The 8,484-nt window shown below is 39.5% G+C and overlaps 1 pseudogene; it reads left to right on the top strand.

The window, feature by feature from the left end:
- The first annotated feature begins 4,652 nt into the window (after positions 1-4,652).
- Positions 4,653-5,641, top strand: LOC105888018 (annotated as a pseudogene).
- The last annotated feature ends 2,843 nt before the right edge of the window (positions 5,642-8,484 follow it).

Genomic DNA, 8,484 nt, shown 5'->3' with positions numbered 1-8,484 from the left:
AATTAAAACCCTAGCAAAATCTAGTATTTGTCCTTTGGATAAAACAAATGTTACTTTCTCTGCAGACTGTAATGTGTATTTCCTTCAAAAACTGTTAGGAAAAAAATGACCCTGACTTTTTTTTTTTTGGTGCTCATGGGGGTTTTAATAGAGCAAACATTCCAGAGTAGTCACTGACTCTCGCTTGAAGGTGATTCATCACATTTCCAAATATTTTTCTGTAGGCCTTTGACTTTGGATCTGGAGGGAGCACTATTTGAACTCTGTGACCACAGTGAGTCCACGGGGCAGATGTGATAATGAGAATTCTCTTTACTTAGAAGGAAGGGCCACGTCAGAGGCCAAGAGCAAAATTGCTGGGCAGTACAGTTACGGGGCCTACCTGTTCCATCCCTAAGTAATAGCGGAATAGCGAACCTGCCAGAACTTTCCAATCAATCACATGTTTCACTTTTTCTAGCTTTGTAATAATTATGCTCAAGCAGAGAAAGTGACAAAAATCATAAGGGAAGGAAACAGATTTTTGAGAATTGTTTGGAAGAGTTTCATTGCGTAAACTATGTCTTGGTGAACAAATGCTCTAATTCCAATCAATAGATGTTTTCATCTTGAGTTCTTTGCCCCTCAATATACAAAGATTTCATCTGAGCAAGGACTGTGAATAGTTGGGATCTAGCAACTTATCCTACAATCTAGATTCCACTCTGTGGGTTCTTATAAAACTCCTGTTGGGTCACATATCTGACAACAGTGCTTTGGACAATTAACACTAAATGACCTCCAAGGTACCTTCTGGGGCTGCAAATATACAGTTACCAGAATAAGTAAGCAGAATAAGTGAACTCAAAAATACCCCTCTTAAGACCAAAATTTTCCTCTGAGAGGATTTATTGCGTCAACCAGGAAAATGACAATGGTAGAAATATGATCAGCTAGTCTGAGCTTGCCTGGCAAAAATACTCTGTTGACTGTTTTCACACTCTAAATGAGCAAGATCTGTGACAAGGCCACAGGTGGCAGTGTAGTTCCAGTTTCATTTGGTTTGCACAGTGCTTCGCAAAGCGTGAATTGCAAAAATTTAAAAAATATGGAGACTTCATGTGGCTGTCTAGATTTCCAGTTTATTTTTTGTTATGGGAAGATAGGACCACATAGGATTACATTTCTTATTGATGACACCAGCTGGACATGGGCAGGTGCTGCCTCCTTTAGAACGAGCCAGCGCTGTCCAGCTGGTTCCATTCCCCACCTTCCCTTTGTTCATACGTGGCCCATTTTATCCAATTTTGTAACCTGACTGGCAGTCTTGGTAAACATCAGAGCGTCACACTCCTCTTCTATAAACACCAAGACACATTCATGTTTGGAACCGTGACTCCGGATGTCCTCCAAGGTTGTATTTAAGCTTTATAGTTTTAAAATAGTATTATGTTTGATAATATATGAAAATAACCTGAGGGAAATACAGGAAATACAGTGAGTCCCTCTCATCTCTCACACAGGGTATTGCCAGGATGGAGTGCCTTTATGTCTTCCAAAGGATGACAACACTTTGGCCCAGGCATTCCAGAACTGTTTTCCTTAGTTGGCTGTAGCCAGTACAACAAATATTGCTGATTTCCATTGTTTAAACAATTAAGAAAAGAACATCTCTACTCTTAGAGAGTAAAGCCTCCTTTATATACGCACGTCTTTTCTCTAGGAACTTACCAGTTATGGCCCTGACTTCCTGCTTCTTGGGTTCTGGTCTCCTTAACTCTTTAGGCAACAAGTTATTCTCATTATGCCATTTTTTGAGGCACTGTGGCTCATGGATGCTGATTGATTTTGTTCCATATTCACGACCACAAATGTAGCAAATGACGGTTGGTGGACGCTTTGTCATTATTGGCTACGAGTGATACAAAAAATGGGTTAAATAAAGTTTAGATTTGGAAATTATATCTTCAAACTATAGTTCATTCATATTACCTAGAAAATTAATATGCTTTTTAAACGATTCCAATCTGGTGAATTTAACCTTTTCATAAAGTAAGAGCGATTGGGGTGGGGGTGAGGATATGGGAAATTTATTTCGAAGGAAATAGAGAGCTGACCAGAATTCCCCATACTGGTGCTATACCAAGCACAGTTTTTCCTTTAGTAAATGTTGATTGCCTTCTATTACGTCCAAGTTACTACGCCTGGAGGATACAAAGATAAAATGGGCCCGAAACCTCCTCTCAGTAGCAGCAGGCTTTAGTACACCAATATGTCTGAGAAATAAAGTGTCGATAATAAATGTCATTGGAGAGTTTATAACAGACACTGCTATACCTGCTCACGTTCCCTCTTGTCAACCACTTTGTCCTGCTAGCATCTGGAATTCTCTGCCTTCCCTTTCTGATCTGGAGGAGACTCTACCCACAGGTAGGGCAGATAGTCAATTACAGATGGGGAGTGGCACATCAATACCCTTTTTCCTCCTTAAGGCAGAGTCCATGCAGTCTTCCCCTACAGCTTCTCATTCACACCCTGTCCTCTCTTCCTTGTGTCACTTCCTCAATCAGTTACTAGGGTATTCTGGGATTATTTCCCAAATAAACCATTTTTTAGTATTCTTGGTTTCCCGGGGAGCCAAATCTAAGGGAGTCTAAAGGGAAGAAGGAATTTGTCTTTTTGTCTAGGGTGTAGAAAGGAACAAGGAACCTTACTCTTACCTAAAACAAAGGACAAATTGGGTAGCCTAGTGAATCAAATTTTTTGAGTCCAGTGGAGACTCCAAGTTCCAAGGTAAACTAGTGAATTAGTGGACTTAAAAGGCCTATGACAGGGTTCAGATGTTGGGTCCCCCCAAATCTCACGCTGCAGTTTGATCCCCTGTGCTGAATGTGGGGCTCTGGTGGGAGATGTGTGGGTCATGAGGGCAGATGCCCCCCGACAGCACAAGGGGTCCTTCCTTTATTAGTTCCCGTGAGAGCTGGTTGTGTGAACAGTCTGGCACCTCCTCCTCTCCCTTGCTCCTCTCACTGACGCACCTGCTGTGCCGTCATCGTCCACCTTCACTGGACGTTCCCTAAAACTCTCACCTGAAGCAGATGCAGGTGCTGCTTGTGCAGTCTGCAGAACCGGGAGCTGGACATGCTTCTTCTCTTTATACATGATCCAGCTTTACGTATTTTCTTTATAGAACACAAATGAAATAGTACACCTCGCCCAAGTTTGAGGACAGATAAGCAGAACCAAGAAAAAACCTCCCATACCTCAAACCTTCCGTGAGTTTGAGAGAGCAGTTGTTTGCCACAGAGGAAAGGGCAGGGCAGCTGAGGGTAACCCTCTGCCTATGTACACGCTCCCATCACTAGGTCTTAAGAGGAGCTGATAATCTAACACCAGGAGAGGCAGAAATACTGAGAGAAACCTCCACCAATTCAGGAATGTGGGCCTGCCTGAATCTCAGGGTGGAGCTGGAGAATTGGGCCTTGCCCTGAGTACAGGACTGGAACAGTCTGGTGTTGAAGGAGGAATGGAAGCCTAAGACAACTGAGCGGAGCCTTGGGATCCAAGCCTTACACCAAGTAGGAGGCAGAGACACTTTTCCACTGGGGGGAATTAAAACCTGCAATGCATTGGACACAGCTGAAGCGACAATGAGGTCCAAACCGTGCCATGCTACAGAATTCATTGATAAAACCGCTCTACTCCCAGCCTGACAGAAGAGATAACATGCCCATTCCCAGCCATAAGCATAATTTACCCCAGAATCTACTGTTCTCTTAGGTCTGACATTCAATCAGCATTACAAAGGAAGTGGGCACACCCATGTACACACAAGGGCATGAAAAACAGTACTTGTTATAATCAGATACAAGACTAAATATCAGCAGAGCAAGACATGGCCTCCATCTTGAGATGATCAAGGCTTCAAAATACTTAATTTTAAAATATTTTAATAAACATTTTTAAACAGTTAATTTTAATTGTACTAAATATGGTCATGGATCTAAAGGAAAAGGTGGATAGCATGTGTAAATATATGGAAAAATGAGCAGAGAGATCAAAAATAAAGAGAGAAAATTATTATAGAAAACCAATGGGAAGTGCTAAAATAAAAAAAAACATTGTATCAGAGATGAAAGAAGATTAATTTGATGGAACGTTCAGCCAAAGCCCACACAGAAGACAGAATCGATGGACCCAAGGGAGAGGAGAGTCTCCAAACTGCTACACACAGGAACAAAGAATGAAGAAAAAAATGGAACAGAGCACATGGACTAACATACACACAATCGGAGCCCGAGAGGAAGAGAGAGGATGGAATAAAAGAAATAGGTGAAGAGGTGATGGCTGAAATTTTTCTGATATTAATGAGGCAGCAAATGACAAATCCAAAAAGCTCAGAGAAATCTAAGCAGAATTAAAAGAAAAAGAGCTAGACAAATGTCCTAGTGAAAGTGGTCAGGAACCCAAATAAGTTTGGAGGTAGTCTGAGGGGCTTTCCTGCCCTCCTGCAGCACCGGCTTCCCCTCAGGCTCTCATGATGTGTTTCTCCACCTCCCCTGAGGAAGCCGAGGCTGCCAGACCATCCAGTGGTGCAGATGGTTGGGGCAGCTGATATTTGAGTCTCGCTCCAGCTGCGGGCAGTCGAGACCCAGGCGGGGACAGGAGCTGCCATGTCTCAGGCTGTGCAGAGAAACAGAACTCATCCATGAAGCAAAGCATGGGAACTCGGTTTACATCAACTACGATGAACAGCTCAGGGACTTTTTTACGGGAGACAATAACAGATAGCTTGGAAATTGTGGTTTCATCTCACAGCCCATATAGTGAACCAATGTGTCCGATTTGTGTGGCTATGTTAAAGAATACCACGACGACAAAGGGATGTTTACACCGTTTTTGTGCAGACTGCATCATCACAGCCCTTAGAAGTGGCAACAGAAATTTTCCACCAGTCTGAAAAAGCTAGCTTCCAAAAGATCACTAAGGCCAGACCCAAACTTTGATGCACACTCATCAGCAAAATTTATTCAAGTCGTGCTGAGTAGGAAGCTCATCAAGAAAGAGTAGTAGCCAGGATCAAGAAGCACAGAAATCAGCAAGCACTCAGTGACAGCATTGAGGAGGGACTGAAGACATAGGTCATGAACAGATGATGGAGCGGCCAGAAACAACAGATTGAAAACAGTGGCGGAGCAGAAGATCATGGTGACAGTTCACACTGTAGCAATCAGGAAGCTGAGCCTAGTAACAAACGGATCAAAACACCTGATGATTCTGGACCTGAGCTTGATAACAACAACGCAACAGTGGCAATCGAACCAGTAATGGATGGTGCTAGTGAAGTTAAAGTAGTGTTCAGGCCTCATCCCACACCTAAGGGAAAAGATGGCAGTGCACACATAAAGACTTACGGCAATGACACTGTTGATCACTTATCCAAGTATCTGCCTGTGAGGTTAGCTTTAGGAGAACTTTGAAGCAAAGGTCAATCAAACCAGATGACCTTGATCCAGCCAGTGGCCAGTTCACTATATCAAATGGCTCTTGGTCGCTGGAATTTGTCAGTGAGAAATACTGGAAAGTAAACAAATCCATGGAAGTTTATTACGCACCCACCGAGGAGCACAAACGACCTTTTAAAAACCAATTCTGGGACTGACCATTTTTACAGCTCATCTCTTTAAAATTAAAGTTGTACTATCATGACTTTTATGGACAAATCTTGGCTATTTTGTTCCATTGTCTTTCTGAGCTGGACTTGTTTATACTATTCGAATCTTTTCCCCTTAACTTAAGATATCCTTTAGGGAAGGAACTGCAGTTGTTTATGACTTTTTGTTCCTTTAAAACTTTATCTAAGTTGTGTGTTTTCACAAAGCGTCGTTCCATTTGGAGTACCCTTTGGACCCATGAATTTTTCCTAGTTTTATATTCGTAAGTAAGACTTCAGTCCGCCGTCATTTTCCCCTCTCCCCTCAAAAGTTTTTTAGGCCTACAAAATGTTAAATGATACGTATCTGACTTTGTTTTACTTGGAGTTGTGTATATGTAATATACATATGCAAATATACCGATACGTATTTATATAAACTGTAGTATCTTCATGAAGAACAAGGCTCAAATTTACTGTGCTGAAAAATGATTCCCTTAGGCTTGTTCCTTTCATAGTATTTTCCTGCATAATATTTCATTTTACCAAGAGGTTGTTTATGAACTTAGTGTCCATTGTCATGCAGTGTTATTCTTTCTTCCATTTCTTTCTCTGAAATTTTGGAATGTTTGGTCTTAGAATCAAAACCTTCATTACTATGGGAATTTGATTCATTGACAGATTTTGTTATAGAAAGTCAGATTAAATCCGTAGTAATATGTCATCTTCAAATGGATATTTAAGAGTGCTTCTTTTGAATACTGCTGTCATTTCAGTTCTTTTGTGTTTGATGTTTTTCCTATTAAAATATCAGAGATAAGAAGATATTTTGCACTTTAAGATTCATAAAAGGGACAGAATATAGTCAAAGCCTCCCTGATTCTTTTCTTATCCGTAGCCCCATAAGTTTCAAGAATAACAATGGAGGCAACTTTGCTTCCATTTGAAAGATGTGTTTAAGGAGGGAATGGGTGGAGGGAGGGGGTTTGGAGGGATCACTTCTGAGGTTTATCTTATAGGGGTACAGGTGAATCTTTCTAAGAGTAGAATGTGAACGTTTTAAAGCAATAACTGAGAAAATGACATGAAGGCTGTGTTGAGCAGTTTGATGGAAGTATTTCAGATTGCATGTGAAAACCCCACACTGTACCCCAGAAGTGCATTAATGTACATAGTTACCATTCAATAAAAAAAAAAAAGAAAGAAAGATGTGTTTAGTGTTTTGGATTGCCCCTGTAAGTTCACAAATTTGGTGGTCTGCTAATTATACTCTAGAAGCAGGTTAATGCCTTGATAGGGAGGGAAAGGTAATTCTGTAGGAGAATTCCAGTATGGTAAAGTCATGCCATTCTTCTTACATTTTATATGGAGAGACACTGTTGGTGTTTGGGAGCCAGAAGGCTCTATCCCAACAGGTGAGAAATAAATTGACTTGTGTGTTATTTTTTGTCCCTCTTCTGATTCTAGGTGTGTTTCTCAGTTTCTGTTATCATAGAATGTTAAAAAGACATGTTTGCATTGAGATATTAACCCCAAAGGGTTTTTTGGTAGGAGGGAGCAGACCTCCAGCACCATCATAACTAAAGTCATTGTGAACACTTATTTTTCTGTCTATTTTGACAGATTGGTGCCAGTTTGGTGTTTTCAAACTTCAGCCTAATATGAAAACTTAAAATCTTATTCAATTTTTTTTTACCATTTTATTAAAAATATTTTAAATCTGTTTTTATAGTTTTTTTTTTCCCATGATCTGTGCCATGAAATTTGAAAGTCATCAAAAACATCATGGGAACTTTCTATTCAATTCCTGATGTAATGTTAAGTTGTATTAATTAATGCATGCCCACTGAATATCACCCTGATTTTGTGATAAAACTGCTTAGATTTTCTTGATGACATTAGATTAGTGGCTATATTAAATAACTAAACTCCCATTGTGATTAATTGAAATTTTGTCTTTAAGCAAAGAGTTATTTGTGAACATAAGCTTTGTGGTTAGAGACTGTATATGTTTTTTTATCTGTCAGTATTATAACCAGTAAGATTAGTGGGCAAAAGGAAAGTAAGCTCAGAAAACAGAAATACCTACAGGCAAACAAAAAAATAATAAATTCAGATGAGCTCTCATCAGAAAAAAAAAATGGAGGCCAGGAAACAATTGTATGATATTTTTAAATACTAAAAGAAAAAAACCCACAACACTACTATGCCAATTTGGAATTCTATATGCAGTAAAAATATTCTTTAAAAACAAAGATGAAATAAAGACAGCTTGACCAGATAAAAGGTGAAAAAAGTCATCCCTGACTGACTTTCTCTCCATAAAAATGCTAAATAAAGTTTTAGATGCTGAAAGGGAAATGTCAGCTAGAACTAGGGTTCTATAAGAAAGACTGGGAAGACCATAAAACACAAATAGGCAAACACATTAAAATTGCCTTTTAAGAAATATCACCAATTTTTAGACATGTATGGGACTAAACCTTTTAGACTATGGGCTTTTTAAAGAAAAATAATAATACAGAATTCATACTTTATAGTATAAATTCATAAAGGAATTTATAGTCAACAAGAGTACTAAGGGCAGGTAGTAAAAACTGGCAAATCATTGTCAAAGTTTTACTTACAATTTTTTAAAGATGGTTTTTAGAAAGAGAATACAATGAGTTAAAGATGCATTTTTTAATCTACATGGTAACTACTAAGGCACAAAGACATGCAAAGGGGCATAATTTAAAAAGTAATAGGGATGGTAGAATACTAAAACAAAATTTGATCCCTTAACCACCCCCAAAGAAAGGTAGGAAAGGAGGAATAGAGGACAAAAAAAATTTTAAAAAAGGCAGGGAGGG

This window comes from Otolemur garnettii, unplaced genomic scaffold (assembly GCF_000181295.1).
Source record: "Otolemur garnettii isolate 467f Iridium unplaced genomic scaffold, OtoGar3 scaffold00160, whole genome shotgun sequence".
NCBI classification, from domain to species: Eukaryota; Metazoa; Chordata; class Mammalia; order Primates; family Galagidae; genus Otolemur; species Otolemur garnettii.
This window is presented reverse-complemented; position numbering and strand designations above follow the sequence as displayed.